At 42.7% G+C, this 17,970-nt stretch overlaps 2 protein-coding genes and 1 pseudogene across 2 annotated transcripts in view; 2 read left to right on the top strand and 1 right to left on the bottom strand.

The window, feature by feature from the left end:
• LOC113428989 (uncharacterized) overlaps positions 1-17,970 on the top strand; it is a 288,768-nt gene that overhangs the window by 15,955 nt on the left and 254,843 nt on the right. The gene's annotated exons all lie outside the window — the stretch shown is intronic.
• LOC113428287 (H-2 class II histocompatibility antigen, E-S beta chain-like) overlaps positions 1-17,970 on the bottom strand; it is a 165,864-nt gene that overhangs the window by 83,682 nt on the left and 64,212 nt on the right. The gene's annotated exons all lie outside the window — the stretch shown is intronic.
• On the top strand, positions 7,288-9,958 carry LOC148131789 (uncharacterized; annotated as a pseudogene).

Below are 17,970 nucleotides of genomic sequence, written 5' to 3'. Positions count from 1 at the left end.
TCAAGGCATCTCCTCCAACAAAATCTTTTTATATATATATATATATATATATATATATATATATATATATATATATATATATATATATATATATATATATATATATATATATATTTGTCCTCTTCCTTCCCACTTATAACAAGAAGCCAAGTTTTTACCTTTTATAAAAAAACAACAGGTTTCTCAATGGCCATTTGTTGATTCCATAAGGAAGGAGAGTAAACTTTCCCTTTCAGCACTCAATTTTGCCGCTTGTAATCCTCCTCTGGAAACAAAGTGTTATTCAGAAAACCATAGTTTTCAGGATTAACGCCTCTTAAAATCCTGGGTCAGCCAAAAAAAACTTTCTCTTGACAACTTTCTCCTCTCTTCCTCCTGCTCAGTCTTACCCAGCTGCCGGCTTCTTTGAGGCGGCCATTACAGACCGCCGCTTGACCGTCTTGGGAAAAGGGGGTTTTGCCGGCTGGGAAGGGGGTCTGCAACACCCCCAAACCCCTCACCAGCTCCCCCTTATCTTCAGCTGCCTCTTTGTGGCAGCCTTAGCCTCCAGATCCGTGGATCGGAGGCACCAAAGCGGCTAGCGCGGCAGGGATCGCGCAGGATCGCAAATCCCTGCCGCTAGCGAAGCCGACAAACCGGAAGTCCAACATCGTTTCTTGAATTGCCAACAGGGTAGCTTGAACCGATTGAGTGCCAGTTGAAGTATTTGATTTCTCTGGGGCCAACATGCCTTCAATCGTTCGTTGTGTCACTGGTGCAGGGCTAGGTAATGCTACTGATGGTACAGATTTTCTCCAAGTCTTTGTGATGGTGGTGGTACTGCTCGTCATACCTTTAATAATTCTATACTGTTCATCCACTATTCTAGTTATATTATCCCGGATCGTGTTACCAACTATCATCAACTTTATCAATATTTTATGCTTTTGATTTCCCTTATTAATAAATCTGAAATTCTTATTATTGAATGGTTAAGTTAATTTCTAGTCCCTGTTTGTTTTAAAGCTTATTACCAGTTAATCAACTATGTACTCAAACGTTCAAAACCTTATCAATCGTTATTAAACTAACTTCTCAGTTAGGAATAAATTAAGGACTTAATAAATCTTAATAACTGTATACTAATGTCGGATCTCAGTCCAGTGATTAGTCTTGTTAATCAACTAAATAAATATCCCACAGTGTTATAACCCGATATAAATATTTGAATTCGTTATATTTTGTCTATTGCTTTTCTAAATAAAGTATAAAATTCAAACTTTAACACTTCTTAACTCTTAATAGACCACAATATCCAACCAAGCGAGGGGAAAAGAAAGAGAAAGAAAGAAAGAAAGAAAGAAAGAAAGAAAGAAAGAAAGAAAGAAAGAAAGAAAGAAAGAAAGAAAGAAAGAAAGAAAGAAAAGGGAAGGGAAGGGAAGGGAAGGGAAGGGAAGGGAAGGGAAGGGAAGGGAAGGGTAGGAAAGGGAAGAAGGAAAGGAAAGGAAAGGAAGGAAGGAAAGAGCAATTGTTTATGTTGTCATTGTACTAATCAATGTACTAAATTCATTAATCTACAATAAATCAGCTATATATAAGAAAGGGAAAGGGAAGGGGGGGGGGAATATCCGAAACAGAAATTACAAAGAAATTAAATTATAAGGTTAAAAATATCACTTTCCAGGCCAAATTCTATATAGAATAACCAATCAATATTAGGCTCTTTATTATTATTTAGATATATTAAGTATATAAAAGTATATATATTAGGCTCTTTATTATTATTTAGATATATTAAGTATATAAAATAGATATATATATATAGAATAAAACTATCCAAGCCCAGTAAATTCAAAGGGGGAATAAATACTTCAGGAGGGGTGGTATAGAATCTCTTATTATCTTACTGTCACCTTAATATCTTACTATTAAATAATAATGAATACCTAAATAGCTAACTCTATTCAAATTTTAAATACAATAGAAGAGACAGCCAAAATAGAAAATATTTATCCAACTTGTTAGGGATAACATTGTTTACCCTAACTGTTTTGGGTAAAAATAATAAATAAGGTATCATGGTTTGTTAGTTAAAGTGTGTGTAACTTTAACAGCAAGAATGTAATTAAGGGTGTGGTTGTAAAAGCACTATATAAGAAGCGAGGCAATTGCAGCTCGCTCTCTCTGGCTTACTGATCCCTAATTACTGGATGGATTGATGACTGCGTTCTTGCTGAAACAGGGAGAGAAAAGGGAGTGTTGATTTTTCTCAACGGAGAGAAGATAAAGATTGGACTGATTTATTGTAAGTGTACTGACATTGGCTATTCAACACGGACTTTGCAAATAGAGTATCCCCGACAAGACTTGACTGAAATGATATATGACTAATGGACTGTTTATTTTGACTATGCTATAATTCTTAAATGGAATAAACAATATTTTTGATAGCACAAGCGTATCTGTATTTTTACTGCGTGTTAACTAGAAAACTTATCTCACACATTTACCTGTCTTCCTATCTGACTTCGCTGTACATTCTGTTTAGTTTGTTTTCCTTAACACCCGTTGGGGAATCCAGGCTTAACACAGCTTATTCTGTATCAATTTCGTTCCATTCTCAGTTCTATTAATCACTCCAGTTACATTGATACAATTTACCGAGGTCTGCTACTTTCAATGGCCGCCTCCAAAGTCTGCACCGTCACTCCTCAAAGCTTTCTTAAAGTTCTGTCCAAGTCCCAAGTCCCTTTCTCAAGCGGAATAGATTCAATAGTGTCGCTTCAAGCATTTGATGACAGAGGGCTCCTTCTAGTAATATCCCTTTGTCTCTCGATTTTCTTTTTTAAAGTTGTATTTCCACTATTTCCCAGCGTTGGGGGTAGAAAACTAGATCGCTGCCACCACTTTCCACCTTCACCCCTTTCACTCTGGGTTTCAGTAATACAAGCAGTTCTTCTTCCCACGATGTTCCAGTTGTAATCCAAAAGATATTTCTCCTACTGATAGCTTGCCCAATCTCAGCTTGCTATCTCCTCGCTGCTTCCTTTCCTTGCTGGTTCATCGCGTCTTCGGGTCTGCCCGTGCCGGGCTGACTTCTTTCACCTTCGACTGCAGGCTCTCTTCCTCACTGCCTCGGGATCGCAACTCCCGATTGGGCTCCAAGAGTCTCTCCTCACTTTCAGTGATCCCTCCAGGATCCAACTGCACCACGAATGGCTATCCAAAGGCAAAAAAACCCGATGCAGGGGAGCAGGACAGAGTTTCCCTGCACCGCCACGATGCGACGTCACTAGAAGCTCTCCAATAAAATAATTTCCAATCCTCTGATTTGCGCCTCAATTAGGAGATCAAACATTCCAGCTTTGCAAAGGCTGAGAAATGACTTTCCCAGTGAATTTTCTCTTCTTTCTTTTTTTCCTTTCAGCCAGTGACTCAGACTACTAGATCAATCAATGACAGACAGAGCGATAGATCAATTGATCCAGAAGTGGGATTAATTTACTGAAAGGCATTGATGGTTTTGCAGAATGAATGAAGCAGATAAAACTTCCCAAAATATTTCTTCAGTGAAAGCAATTTTCAGATTTGCCCATTTTCTCACCTAAAATTAGGACTTGTGTTACGCACAGCCATTTAACTTAGTGCATATCTCTGCTTTGGGAATTTGGGAACAATGGAATAGAATAACAGACTTGATAGGGATCTTGGAGGACTTCTAGTCCAACCCCCTGCTCAGACAGGAAGCTCTATAATATTTCAGATAAATGGCTGTCCAGTTTCTTCATAAAAACCGCCAGTGTTGGAGCACCCACAATTTATGAAGGCGTCATTCCACTGATTAATTGTTCTCACTGTCAGGAAATTTCTCTTTACTTGTAGGTTGGTTCTCTCCTTGAATAGTTTCCATCCATTGCTTCTTGGAACACTGCTATCATGTCTCCCCTAGTCCTTTTCATGAAACTGGACATCCCCTATTCCAGCAACCGTTTATATGTTTTAGCATCCAGTCCACTAATAATTTTTGTTCCTCTTCTCTGCCCTCTTTCTAGAGTCTCAAGATCTTTTTTTGCATCTGGCAACCAAAACTGGGTGCAATATTCCAAGTGTGGTCTTACCAAGGCCTTATAAAGTGGTACTAACACTTCATGTCATCTTGATTCTATCCCTCTTAATGCAGCCTATGATTCTGTTGGGTTTTTTTGGGGGGCAACTGACGCATAGTGCTGACCCAGATTTAAGTGGTTGCCTACTAGGACTCCAAGATCCCTGTTGCACTTACTACTGTGGAGCCAGGTATCACCTATTTTATGCCAGTGCATTTGGTTTTTCTTTCCTAAACGTAGAACATTTCTCACTGTTGATTTCGTTTTATTAGATGGGGCCCAATCTGTCGATCCTTCTGTATCTCAAGCTTATCTTCTGGTGGGTTGGTATTCCTGTCAATTTGGTCTTCTCTGCAAATTTGATGAGTTCCCCTTCTATCATCTTGTCTAAATCAATGATGAAGATGAACAGATCTTGTGAATCCTCCTTTTCTGCTCTTTTTTCCGTGCCTAGGAGGGTCTTGTGTCCTTCGAGGAGGTGGGTGTGTATTTCTCTGAGGAGGAATGGTTCAGCTGCATCCTGACCAGAAAGTCATGCTTGAAAACCATATACTTTCTGTGCCATTTCTTATCTGTATTTTTTCATTTCTATTTTAACTTATCTGTGGAGGCTGAAAAGAATGTGGTTTTATGGGTCCTTTGGAGGTTGTGTGAGAGGAGTGTGTTGTCATTTGTCCTCTGAAACCTCCCCAAATTGTGTGAGAACAGAACTTTCACACTCAGGCCACAGAAGAGCATTGTCCCAATCCAATTCAAGAACAAAGGCCTCATGCAGTGTGACTCAGAGAATCCTAGGGTACAAGTAATCCTCAAGTTACCACAGTTCACTTAGCGAATGTTCCAAGCTACAACCTTTTCTCCCCCAAGTATTGAGACTGGGGGAAAAAGACAACAGAGGAGGGGGTCAATTTATTTTCCAAAGCATCAGAGGGTAGAAGAAGACACAATGCATATAAAATAGTCAAGGAGAGAAACAACCTCAAATTAACGAGAATCTTCCTTACAGTGAAGGCAATTAACCAGAGGAACAGCTCCAGCACACAGTTAAGTCCCGGAAGCTTTCCGTCTTCAGGCCATTAAAACTACCGCTAGTTCCTGTCTTCAAAGGGAGTATACCTAGCCAGGGAGGGGAGATGCGGCTCCCTTCGACCCGGCTGGTGGTCTCCCCCTCTTACTCCACCCCTCTGAGGTGCGTCAGATAGATCTGGTCCCGTTGGGACCCTCCAACAGTATAAGCATGGATAGGACCGTGGTCTTCAGTCCGTCTTCAATGGAAGTGCCATCGGAAGCCCGTCTTGCAACGGTTTTGGATGCCCTAGTTAGCAATTCAATATTACCTGAGGAGAAGGTTCATAAGATTAAGTTTACAACTCTTAATGCCTTTTTGGCAATGCTGTTACATTGAGCTCTGGCACTTAGGTCATTTGATATGAGTACTCCAAGGTCCTTGACAGTGAGGGTCATCTACAAGGTCATATTCACCTAGCTTGTATTTGGTATATTGGTTTTTTTTACCAATGTGTAGGACAGAGCATTTGTTGGTCAAGATTTGGAGTTGCGAATTGATTAACCATTCAGACACATAATCAAAGTCGCTTTGAAGGACAGTAGCATTGTCAGTGGTGTTGAATAGTTTTATGTCATCAGCTAAGAGGACACAGTTGCTTTATTAGATTATCATTTATGTAGAGGTCATTTATGTAGTGTATAAAGAGTGTGGGTCCTCGAACGCTGCCTTGGGGGACACCGCTATTAATTGGTACAGGGTTTGATAGGGCACTCCCTATTTTTACTGTTTGTTGCCTCTTTGACAGGAACACAGTAATCCACTTATGAAGGGATCTGGAAATGCCCTAAGAGATTAGTTTTAAAAGTAGTTTGTTATGTACCACTGAATTACAGGCTTTGCAGAAGTCTATGTAAATTGCATCTATTGCTTTGCCCTGGTTGAGTAGACTAGTCCATATGTTTTTGCAGTGTAGGAGTTGCAGATTGCAGGACAATTTTTTTCTGAAACCAAATTGTTTTTTAGAGAATAGGTTGTTTGACTCTTAAGTGGAGGGTAATGGATTGGTTAATAATTGATTCCATGACTTTGCACGTGATACAAAGTTAGATTGGTCTGTAATTTTCAACCAGGCTGGGGTCACCTTTTTTGAAGATAGGGATGACCGTTGCTAAGGAACATAGGTTGAGTAAGGAGCTAATTCTGAATGATATCTCATATATTATGCTTAGGGGTTCTGCTATGTCAGTGGAGAGTTTTTTTTAAGAAGTTTGCACATAATCCATTGAGGCCAATAGATAGATTTTCCACCAAAAAAGTCATTGGAAATGGCTGTGCAACTTATAGAGCAAATACGGGCCTGTTTTTGGCCTCCCAAACCCTCAATGTTTCATTTTTACCTACCCTGGCTCCCAGAAGCAGTCTGCAGGCCAAAAATGGTCCTGCTTCCGGCCTCCGGAGGCTTCCCCAGGTCCTGTTTTTGCCCTTCCTGGCATCAGGGAGGCTGACAATGGGATGGCAGAGGGTTTGGGAGATCAAAAACAGGTCAGTTTTTGGCATGCAGGGTGCTTCTGGACGCCGAGGAGGGCAAAAATGGGACTCACAGAGCCCAAAAACAATTTTTTTTCTTTTCCTTCTCTAAACCTAGGTGTGTCTTATAGTCTGAAAAATACAGTACCTTGTGATGAAGTGGCGAGCTGTCCATTCCTTTGCCTACTTCGGTGCATTTTCAGACAAAAGAGGCCTAAAGTAGTGAGAGATATGTGAGATCAATAGTGGGAAATCTAGGTCTATCGATCTAACATGATCTCGCACTACAGTGCTTTAGGCTTCTGTTCTCTTCTAACCAAGGCCTGCATGAGATCCAGGGCAAAATGCTTTTCAAACAGAGGGAGCCCTTCTTCTTTTTCAAAGACTTTTGCCCTGGATCTTGTGCATTCATCAGTTCTTAAAAGAACACAGGCCTAAAGTACTGCAGTGCGAGATCACGCGAGATTAATAGCCTGAGATCTTGTACTACGGGTCTCATGTGATCTCACACTAAAATACTTTAGGCCTCCATTCTCTGAGAACCAACGCCTGTACCAGATCCAGCCAAAAACCCCTTTCAAGCTAATGAGGCTTGTGGCATTGAAATAGCCATTCTTGAAGCATCCCAACCTTTCCAGCCTCAGCACAAAGAGCATTTACAAGGCAATGGGAGGCTTCAGCAAGGGATTTATCTCCAAAGTCTCATCACTGAGATTGAGGAACAGGCTGAGTGGGGGTCCTGCCTGCCAGACAGACTCCGTGGAGCAGCTTCTCCAAGGTACACTGGGGAAGAAGGAGCTTGTTTCAAAATTGTTTCATTCCTCACAGGTCTCTACTGAAATTAAGCCACCTCAATAAATCTTAAGTATTCTCCTAATTCCTCCTTGGATGTTTCCCCTGATTATTCCTTAACTCAGAACTGAGTGAGATTTGCATATATATAGATCATTGTAAAGAGAGAGATCTTTTCTAGACATTTTCAAAGCTTTCATGACTCATGAATATAGAAAACATCATGTCTATATCATAGTTTCATCTTTTTCTCTAACCTTATCATTTTCATTTCCCTTTTGCTTTGAAGGTAATAATGGGCAGGAGAATCAAGATTCCTGTGAACTGTTCCAAGTGATCAATGCTAAAGATGGAACGGAGAAGTTTGGAATTCAAATGGAATTCGAAAGCCATGAGAGAAACCAATCAAAGAATTGGAATCAGGGAAGCTCATTTTCCATTGATGCTCCAATGCAAGGCTTTCTTGCCCAAGAAGAGAAAATAAGGAAAAAGTATCCTGGAAAAAGTGTGAAGCTAATCAAAGCTGAAGTACAATTAAATGAACACTATTTAACCCAAAACAAAGGAGAAGATGCTATAAGAAGACACAGCGGACAAAATTACAATGGGAGATTCATTCTTTCTCTTGGAAATAACTTTCTTACGTCTCAAAAAGTGATTGACACAAAAGAGAAGCCTTATATATGTTTGGAATGTGGAAAATGTTTTAGAACAAGCAGGCAACTTACTATCCATGAAAGGATCCACACGGGGGAGAAGCCATATAAATGCATGGAGTGTGGAAAGACCTTTGCTCAAGGTGCTCATCTTATTTCCCATAATATGATCCATACAGGGGAGAAGCCATTTAAGTGCATAGTGTGTGGAAAGACTTTTGCTCATAGCAGTACACTTGCTTCCCATGAAAGGATCCACTTAGGAGAGAAACCATATAAATGCATGGAGTGTGGAAAGACCTTTGCTCACAAACATGTTCTTACTTTCCATAAGATGATCCACACAGGGGAGAAGCCATATAAATGCATGGAGTATGGAAAGACTTTTGCTTATAGTAGTGACCTTAGTAGGCACAAAAAGATCCACTCAGGAGAGAAACCATATAAATGCATGGAATGTGGAAAGACCTTTGCTCTTAGCGGTACACTTAGTAGGCATATAAGGATCCACACAGGGGAGAAGCCTTTTAAGTGTGGAAAGACCTTTGCTCGAAAATGTAATCGTATTTCCCATAAGATAATCCACACAGGGGAGAAACTGTATAAATTAATGGAGCGTGGAAAGACCTTTGCTTATAGTACTGCTACACTGCTGAGAAATCACCTCAATACTCAACAGAGGTACTCGTCCTCACAGATGCACTGACTGCGACATGGCCTTTGTGACAAGCGGAGAGTTGGTTCGACATCGTCGCTACAAACATACCCATGAGAAGCCGTTCAAGTGTTCCATGTGTGACTATGCCAGCGTGCAGGTTTGCAAGTTGAAACGCCACATTCGTTTTCACACTGGGGAACGCCCATTCCAATGCAGCTTGTGCAGCTATGCCAGCAGAGACACTTACAAGCTGAAGAGGCACATGAGGACCCATTCTGATTAGAAGCCCTACGAGGAGTGTTACATTTGCCACGCTCGCTTCACCCAGAGTGGGACCATGAAGATGCACATCCTGCAGAAGCACACAGAAAACGTGGCCAAGTTCCACTGCCCCCACTGTGACACAGTCATTGCACGAAGAGCGACTTAGGGTGTCCATTTGCGGAAGCAGCATTCCTACATTGACCAGGGTAAGAAGTGTAGTTACTGTGACGCCGTGTTCCATGAGCGATACACACTCATCCAACACCAGAAGTCTCACAAAAATGAGAAGTGCTTCAAATGCGACCAGTGCGACTATTCGTGCCATCAGGAATGGCACATGATCATGCACAAACGAACCCAAACTGGAGAAAAGCCTTGTGCCTGCAGCCATTGTGACAAAACCTTCCGCCAGAAGCAGCTGCTTGACATGCACTTCAAGCGCTACCACGATCCCAACTTTGTCCCAGCTGCCTTCGTCTGCTCTAAGTGTGGCAAAATGTTCAACACAATGGCCAGACATGTAGATAATTGTTTAGGGCCTGATGGGGTTGGAGGAGAGAACGGAGGGAAGCCCAAGAAGGGAAAATGTGGGCAAAAGAGAAATATATGCTCCAAGAAAGAGGATTCTTCTGACAGCAAAGAAAATGCTGAACCAGAATTGGATGAGAATGAGGAGGAAGAAGAAACAGCGGTTGAAGTTGAAGCTGAGCCAGAAGTAGAACCTGTGGCCCCCAACTCCTCCACCAGCCAAGTAGTGGCCTTAGTGGCCACAAAAATATCTAGTCAGGAGAGAAAACACATAAATGTATGGAATGTGGAAAGACCTTTGCTCAAAGCATACGCTTACTTCCCAGGAATGGGTCCACATAGGGAGAAAACATATAAATGCTTAGTGTGTGGAAAGACCTTTACTCAGAGCAATATACTTACTTTTCATGAAAGGATCCACATGGGAGTAGCCATATAAATGCATGGAATGTGGAGTTTTTCTCAGAAAGGTCATTTTCTCATAAAAGGATCCGTGCTCGGGAGAAACTATATAGCAATAGCAATTCCACTTAGACTTATATACCACTCCACAATGCTTTACCACACACTCTTGAGCAGTTTACAAAGTCAGGTTACTGTCCCCAGCAATCTGGATCCCTATTTATCATCCTCAGAAGGATGAAAGACTGAATCAACCATGAGCTGGTCAGGATCGAACTTCTGGCTGTGGGCAATTAGCCTGCAGTACTGCATTCTAACCATGTGTCTATTGATTTGTGTGTATGCATATTGTGTGTGGTAATATAACCTATTGATCATTTTATCATTTTCTGTAAGGCCTTTGTATAACTAGCAGTAAGTCTAGGAAGATGTGGGCATTCTTGGTGGGGGTAGGAGTATCTTTGCTCAGAGTGCCTCATTCTGTTTTGATTCTGCCAGTTTAGAAGGAATAGGAAAATGGGTGAAAGTTCAAGGTACAAGATACACAGTTGTGCTTTCTCATGGGACTTTCCAAACTTTCCCATGAGACTTTCCGTGGCTGTATGATCTCATCCTAGCAAGGTAACATCTGGGACTTTCCAAGATTGTGTGTTCTCATGCTGGTGAAGTAATCTCCTGTTGAGGTCATTGTTTTCTGAATATGCATACTGTATATTTTGCTTGTGTGTTTTCTCAATAAATACTGCTACCTGAGTTCTCTCAGGGTTGGCATTTTCTCAGAGACAGTTCCCTGTGTCTCATTTCAATGTCAAACCACCATAAATGGTGACCCCGACGTGATAGCTTGGAAGGCTATACGTTTCCCGCATCCTATACTCATCGTCGCGGACGTCGACTGGGCCCTCATCTTCTTCGCTGGACGAAGATAGATTCTTTTCGTGAGTATGGGGGGAGATCTCTCGAAGGCTCAGAAAGAGCACATCAGGGAATTGAGAGGATCATTGGGAATAGTTTTGGGTTTGGAATTGGCAGTAGGGGTTGTGCTGTAGGAAAGAAAGAAATTGAGGACTTACTACAGTATGTTTGGAAAAATATTAAGTCATATCCGGAGGGAGGTAGTATTAAAGTAGAGTCCTGGAAAAAGATAGGGAAATTTTTGCACGAGGAACCTCGTGCCCCTTCTTCAATTTTGTTAACCTGGAGAGTGATTATGGATGCGTTAGCTACTTATGAACAACCGCTCCTATCACCCCCGAAGAAGGTTTGCCGCTTTACCATGCGGTGCACGTTTGTTGCCGACGGCACCTCCAGATAAATCTGGGGGACTGTCTGGCGCTAGAAATACTTTGTCAGAAGATAAGAGTTTACCTTTAAGGGTTCAGGTGGATGCAGTTACTGCAGCTATTCAAGAAGCAAAGAATAGAGGGGAATTATCAGGAGATGATTTGGTGGAGTTTGGAGTAGAAGTTCAACTTAATCCAGTGGAAATTGTCATGGATGCTGCATTAAATCCGCAGCGGGAGTGGAAGCCTTTACAGCTTAGAATTTTGAGGGAAGTTAAGCAAGCAGCAAAAGAATATGGTGTTAGAACGCCATATACTCAGGCATTGTTAGAAGCAGTTGGTTATGGAAATAAAATGATTCCGGCTGACTGGAAAGCTCTGTTGAATATGATTTTAACTCCAGCTCAATATTTGGTGTTAGATCAGAAATGGAGACAGCTGGCAGTCCAGAGGGGAACAGCAAATGTTACCCCAGATCAGCTTTACGGAGCTGGTAATTTTACAACAGTGGAACAACAGAGAGATGGTATGCCTGAGGAAGGGTTCATTCTTCTCCCACAAATAATTTTTCAAGCCATAGGGTCTCTCCCTGACGGCGAAGGTGGTGAGAAGACCTTTACTAACATCAAACAAGGGAACAATGAACCCTATGAAAATTTCATTAGCAGATTGAAATTGGCTATTGAAAGACAAATTGATAATCAATTAGCCCAGAAAGAGTTACTTTTTAAGTTAGCAGTAGAACAAGCTAACACAGATTGCAAAAAGATTTTAAATCCACTGGTAGCAAGTGGAGAGAGAGAAATCGCAGATTTGATTAATGCATGTAGGAAGGTTGGGAGTCAGTCTTTTAACATGGAGACTTTAGCTCTGGCTTTACAAACAGGACATGCTCAAAGGGAATTGTTTCAATTGTGGGAAGCCTGGACATTTTAAAGCGCAATGTCGGGCTCCTGGAGGAGGTCAAAGTCAGCAGAATAAGAGATCAATGGGACAGGGTGTTAGGTCCTAAATCAGTGTGCCCAAAATGTAAGAAAGGATACCATTGGGCATATCAGATGCTCCTACAGTTTTTACTGATGGAGGGAAAGTTTTTGGTGTTTGTGTTTGGAAAGATAAATCTGGAATTTGGCATACAAAAGTGACTTCAGAGCAGAAGTCTGCCCAGCAGGCAGAACTTGCTGCTGTAGTTTTGGCTTTTCAAAATTTTCACAATCAGGATTTTAATTTAATAGTGGATTCATTGTATGTGTATAATTTGTTACCCTTTGTAGCAGGTTCTTATTTGTCTCCTGGAATATCACCTGATATTTTAAGATTGCTTTTGCTGTTACAAGGATGTTTGGAGCAGCGTGTGAATGTGTTTTGTTGCTCACATGCCACGCTCAAGACCATGTTGACTAAATTAAATAAAAAAGGAGGGAAGCTCCTGGGGCTTCCGGCGATTCAAGATCAATTAAATCTAGCTTTATATACTTTAAATTTTTAAATTTGTCTGGTAACCCCCTCGGCGCGGCCAGCAGGCATTTTCTTCTCCTTCTACAGATGCGGTGAGACCTCGGGTGTTGGTGCGGTTCCTTCCAGATCCAGCATGGGTTCCTGCTGAGCTGATAACGTGGGGACGTGGTTATGCAGCAGTTGAACATCTTGGTCAAATTCGTTGGGTTCCTGGTCGGTGTGTTCGGCCTGATCATTATGAGCACCTGTGAAGGAAGTTTCGGAGGAGCAGGATGGTGCATCTGTGGTTCCTGATCCTGTTGATTCTGCCTAATCTGTCCTGGGCTGCTCGGGTGCGGAGAGAGCAGCGACAGCATGTTCAGCGTGCGGGAGATTTGGGCGATGATTTGTGGACAGATAATAATTACATTAAAGATTTGCGCACAACTGCCAAAAACTTGAACATCACCAATTGTTGGTTGTGTATGCACCTTCCTGGGAGAGTGGGAGAAGGACTGACTCTACATGGAGTTCCATTTAATCGGTCTACTTTGCAGACCGGAAAGCATAACATTTCATATGCCATGAACTTCACGGTCAAGGTGAAGACTGCACTGCAGTCTCCAGCACATTTATGTTTCCAAAACATTACAAACTCACAATTCTTGGGGAATCATAGTGTCTGCAATTACACTATTAAGTGGACAAATGGTTCAGAGAACAACATAACTTGGGTAAATGGGAAAAATGAGTCTGGCGCATTTGGCCAGTATCAATATCTAGACATGAAACAGCTGATGCAAGCGGCAAGTCAACAAGGTTATGTACAGCTGGAAGGGTTTTGGTTTTTATGCGGACTGTGGGCATATCGACAAATCCCTGCAAATTGGTCAGGGACATGTACTTTGGGGTTTGTCATTCCGGTTATCTATAAGTTAGATACATTACCTCCTGAGGTTCGGATCCGAAATCGTCGGGAATTGGATTGGTCTAACCATGGGAGGTAATCTGTGGACACTAAATTTCTCGAGGTCTTATCCCGCCTTTGGGAATTGCTATGAACTATAGAGATATTCATATTTTAAATAATTTTACTGTTGCTATGTTTAATGATACTATAAAGAATATTAAGATGATTAATGTAGAAATGTCTGAAATTCGTACAGTTACTTTGCAAAATCGATATGCTTTAGATATTATGTTAGCTGCTCAAGGAGGAGTTTGTGCTTTAATTCATTCACATTGTTGTGTTTTTATACATAATTATGAGCCAAACATTACAAAAACTGTTCAGGACATGGAAGATCGTATTGCTCAGCATCAATCTGGAGCCGATGGGTTTAATGCATCATTCTGGGACAGTCTGTGGTCCTGGCTTCCTGATGGATCATGGTTTCGCTCCTTATTGCAAGGGTTGTTATTATTATTGCTATATGTATCTTATTATGTTGTTTTATTCAATGTATTCCTAATCTATTACAAATGTGTACCTCAGTCTTCCGAGCGTGTGGGATCAGGTCATGAGGAACTGTGTACTATGCCACTAAAACACCCCTATCTTTGAATAAATAAAAAGGAGGGAATGTGGTAATATAACCTATTGATCATTTTATCATTTTCTGTAAGGCCTTTGTATAACTAGCAGTAAGTCTAGGAAGATGTGGGCATTCTTGGTGGGGTAGGAGTATCTTTGCTCAGAGTGCCTCATTCTGTTTTGATTCTGCCAGTTTAGAAGGAATAGGAAAATGGTGAAAGTTCAAGGTACAAGATACACAGTTGTGCTTTCTCATGGGACTTTCCAAACTTTCCCATGAGACTTTCCGTGGCTGTATGATCTCATCCTAGCAAGGTAACATCTGGGACTTTCCAAGATTGTGTGTTCTCATGCTGGTGAAGTAATCTCCTGTTGAGGTCATTGTTTTCTGAATATGCATACTGTATATTTTGCTTGTGTGTTTTCTCAATAAATACTGCTACCTGAGTTCTCTCAGGGTTGGCATTTTTCTCAGAGACAGTTCCCTGTGTCTCATTTCAATGTCAAACCACCATATTGTGCCTTTCTGATCCAAATGAGACAAGGTTGAATCCAAAAAAATGAAACTTAATATGGAGAAAAGTAAGATTTTACACTGGTCAGGAAAAGCAGATTACATGAAACCTGCTGTCAGGGTTCCAACCAATGCCCTAATTAAATAATGAGCCTCGAGACAAGCTTCAAAACAAATCCAGTTATTAGGAGGTTCATGTCAGCACATTCCAAGTGAAGCCAACTCTGACCCCCATAATTTGCATTCCGACTCTGGTTCCCCCCTCTCCCCAAGGTGTGTCATCAGTCACATTCTCCAATGAAGCAATTTCATGGGCTGTAGAGATCACTCCCTCCGGCCACTGTGAGTAACCGTGGAGCGACCTTCACAAACATATGGCTGCAATTTGCTTTTGCTTTGAGTGACATGCTGTCTCGTGGCAGCTGCAGTGTTCGTTTTCCATCCCCCTTGTCTATGGCAACTCGAGAGCAGGCCAGGGATGCTTTGCAAGTTGACAGCTGGCTCAAAATAGCAACTTTGAGAGGGACCTTGGGAGTCCGAATGGATGATCACTAAATCATGAGTCACATGTGTGACTCTGAATTTTGGATGCTCAGCAGAAGGTGGAATGTGTGCTCTGTCCCACACAAGAGGGAACTGCCATTTTCTGGGGGTTCAGAGGGGAGGAAGGAGAAGCTGCTTGTACCAGGTGGATGTCATGAACCACAAAGAATCCAGTTGATCAAGATTGGGAGAGGGGGCAGAAGGTGAGGGAAATGGACAAACCTTGAGGTTAGCTGAGGAAGATGGGATTTGTGGTCCTGGGGCAGACATTTGAAAAAAGATGTAGTCCACAGAAGAGAATATCTGGAGGTTGGGTTAAACTCGGGTTGTTGGGGCCTTCGTTTGCTTGGAGACGTTTCATTACCCAGCTAGGTAACATCCTCAGTACAAAGAGAGGGGATTGGCTGCCTGTTTAGATGCCCTGCCAGAGATTGTGTGGTTCCCTCCTGGATGGTTCCTTGATTGGAGGATTGTTTTCTGCCTGTTTGTTTGTCTGGTGCTGATCCCTGTTTATCTATTGGCTGTTGGAGGAAAGTGTCTCTTTTTCATCTCCTTCCTAGGATTTTTGTGTGTGTGTGTGCAAATGTGAGTTATCTGTCTGCATCTACTGAAAACCAGAGATTGACCTTTTAGGATTACTAGATGAAGAACTTGAAATAAAAATTGGAACTTTATTACTGTACAAGCTAGTACAAGTAGTATTCTTAATATATAAAACTGAAATATACCTCCATCCCCAAGATTGAAGGTGGATGGATGGAAGAAATGAGGGAGTGGGCTGAGAGGGCGAGATGAGCTGTTTGGACCAGAGAAAGAAAAGATCCAGCTGTGTTTCTACCTGGAAACCACGTCTGGACTTTGTGCTTGAGGCAGAAGGAAGGAAACCTTCTCTATAGGATTTGCTGATTAGGATTGCTTGTTATAGAAATGTACCAAATTTACTAAGAATGAACAGTAGAGGGAAGAATTGAGGGTGAAATTTCATTTTGCATTCTGCTTCCTTGAAAATAAACTTTCCCTTTTTTCTACACTTCCATTTCTCTTTCCCATTTCCCTAGGACCTTTATTTTCTATTTCATGCTATGGGAATCTTCCATATAAAAGATAAGCAAAAGGACCCTTTGTTTTAGGGCCGCTTCCTGTTCCGCAGCCGAAATATCCAAATTCCTGGGGAAAAGCTCATCCGGATTCCACAATATATCCGCACTTTTCTACTGGCAAAATTTCTTCCGAAACGTTACTTGATGTTTTTCTCTGCCGAGAGACAGAAATACCTGGCAATGATGGCAAAGAGGTGGAAGTCTCCGAGGAAAGGAGTTCAAAACGGAGGTGAAACGGCCCGACTGGATTCCGGGATCTTCCCTCGGGGCCCTGGGTGTGCAAGGAAAAGGGGGACCCGGATTCCTGACCCGCAGAAAGAGGGCGGGTCCTGGTCATGAGGGGTCGAGGAGGGGGAATCGGAAGAAGCGGGTTTCATCCAGACGTTCCGAGCCAGGGAGACGCGCGTTTCAAGGATGGAAATCGCCTTTTTCTCCCGTGAACCGAAGCGGCTCCTTTCCGAAAGAGCCGAGCGGAGGATTCCCCGGGAAAGGGGGGGCGCTGGGCTAGGAGGGATCCCTGCAGATCTTCTCCGGCTCTTCCTGGTTCAGCTGAGGGTTTTTGGAGGCTTCCCTTCGGATTGGAGGGTGTCTGTGACCCCCAAGTCTTCCCTGCCATGGGGGGGACCCTCCCCTTCTCCAGCCCAGAAGCTCTTCCCACGGCAGGAATCTCCACATGCGAAGTGAAGGGGAGGGAGGGGATGTCCCGGCCAGATGCTTCCAGCCCCATAGGAGGAATCGGGACTCTGAATTGAGGCGAGGAAGCGCTTTTATTTGACGTGGGAGGGGCCAGAACGAGCGGCAGCACCAATGGGAATTCTCCCTGCTTGAGCGTCATCCGTCTCCGGGCAGAGTCCTTTGTGACTTCAGCTGAAGGAGGAGGGAGAGTTCAGCGCAGAGAGCGAAAGTGAAAGTGGGAGGGGATCCCTTCAGTCTTGGGGGCTTGGGGTTCATGGCAGCCCCAGAAGGGACCCTCCACTTTCTTTGCTCTCCTCCCGATTCTCTGCCAGGGATTCCCGCTTCCTCCCCTCTTATCTCCCCACATTTAGATCAACAACAGCCCTTCTTGAACCAAACACCAACCTTCCATTTGCGGTGGGTCAGAAAACCCCTCAGCGCCGGGCTGCTACCGGTCCTCCAGCAGCCCCTTTGCCAGGAAGGGAACCAAAGGCAGAAGATTCGGGGGGCTGGGAGGGCAGTGACCCAAATCCCAAAACACCCAGAGCAGCCCTTGAACCTCCGCTTGTATCCTTACGATTTATATGGACTGTTTCCTAGTATGATTTGATTGCTTATTGTACCGTTTGACTATCATTATGATTCTTGACTCTTGACGGATGTATCTTTTCTTTTATGAACACTGAGAGCTTGTGCACCAAATACAAATTCCTTGTGTGTCCAATCACACGTGGCCAATAAAGAATTCAATTCTATCCTATCTTATCCTATTCTATATCCTATTCTGTTCTCTTCTCTTCTGTATTCCATATACTCTGGGTGATGGGAAACTCCACTTGCGACCCTTCCTGGAGGAGAAGAGCGACTGGAGTCCCCATCCTGCCCTGGAGATCTTCTCCCTCGCTCGCTTGGGATCCCAGAAGCAGATCCCGGGTGGGGCAGCCTCTCCAGGGATCGCCCCTC

This window comes from Notechis scutatus, chromosome 2 (assembly GCF_049901735.1).
Source record: "Notechis scutatus isolate UNSWTSFEM ecotype Mainland chromosome 2, rNotScu1.2, whole genome shotgun sequence".
Classification (NCBI taxonomy): domain Eukaryota; kingdom Metazoa; phylum Chordata; class Lepidosauria; order Squamata; family Elapidae; genus Notechis; species Notechis scutatus.
This window is presented reverse-complemented; position numbering and strand designations above follow the sequence as displayed.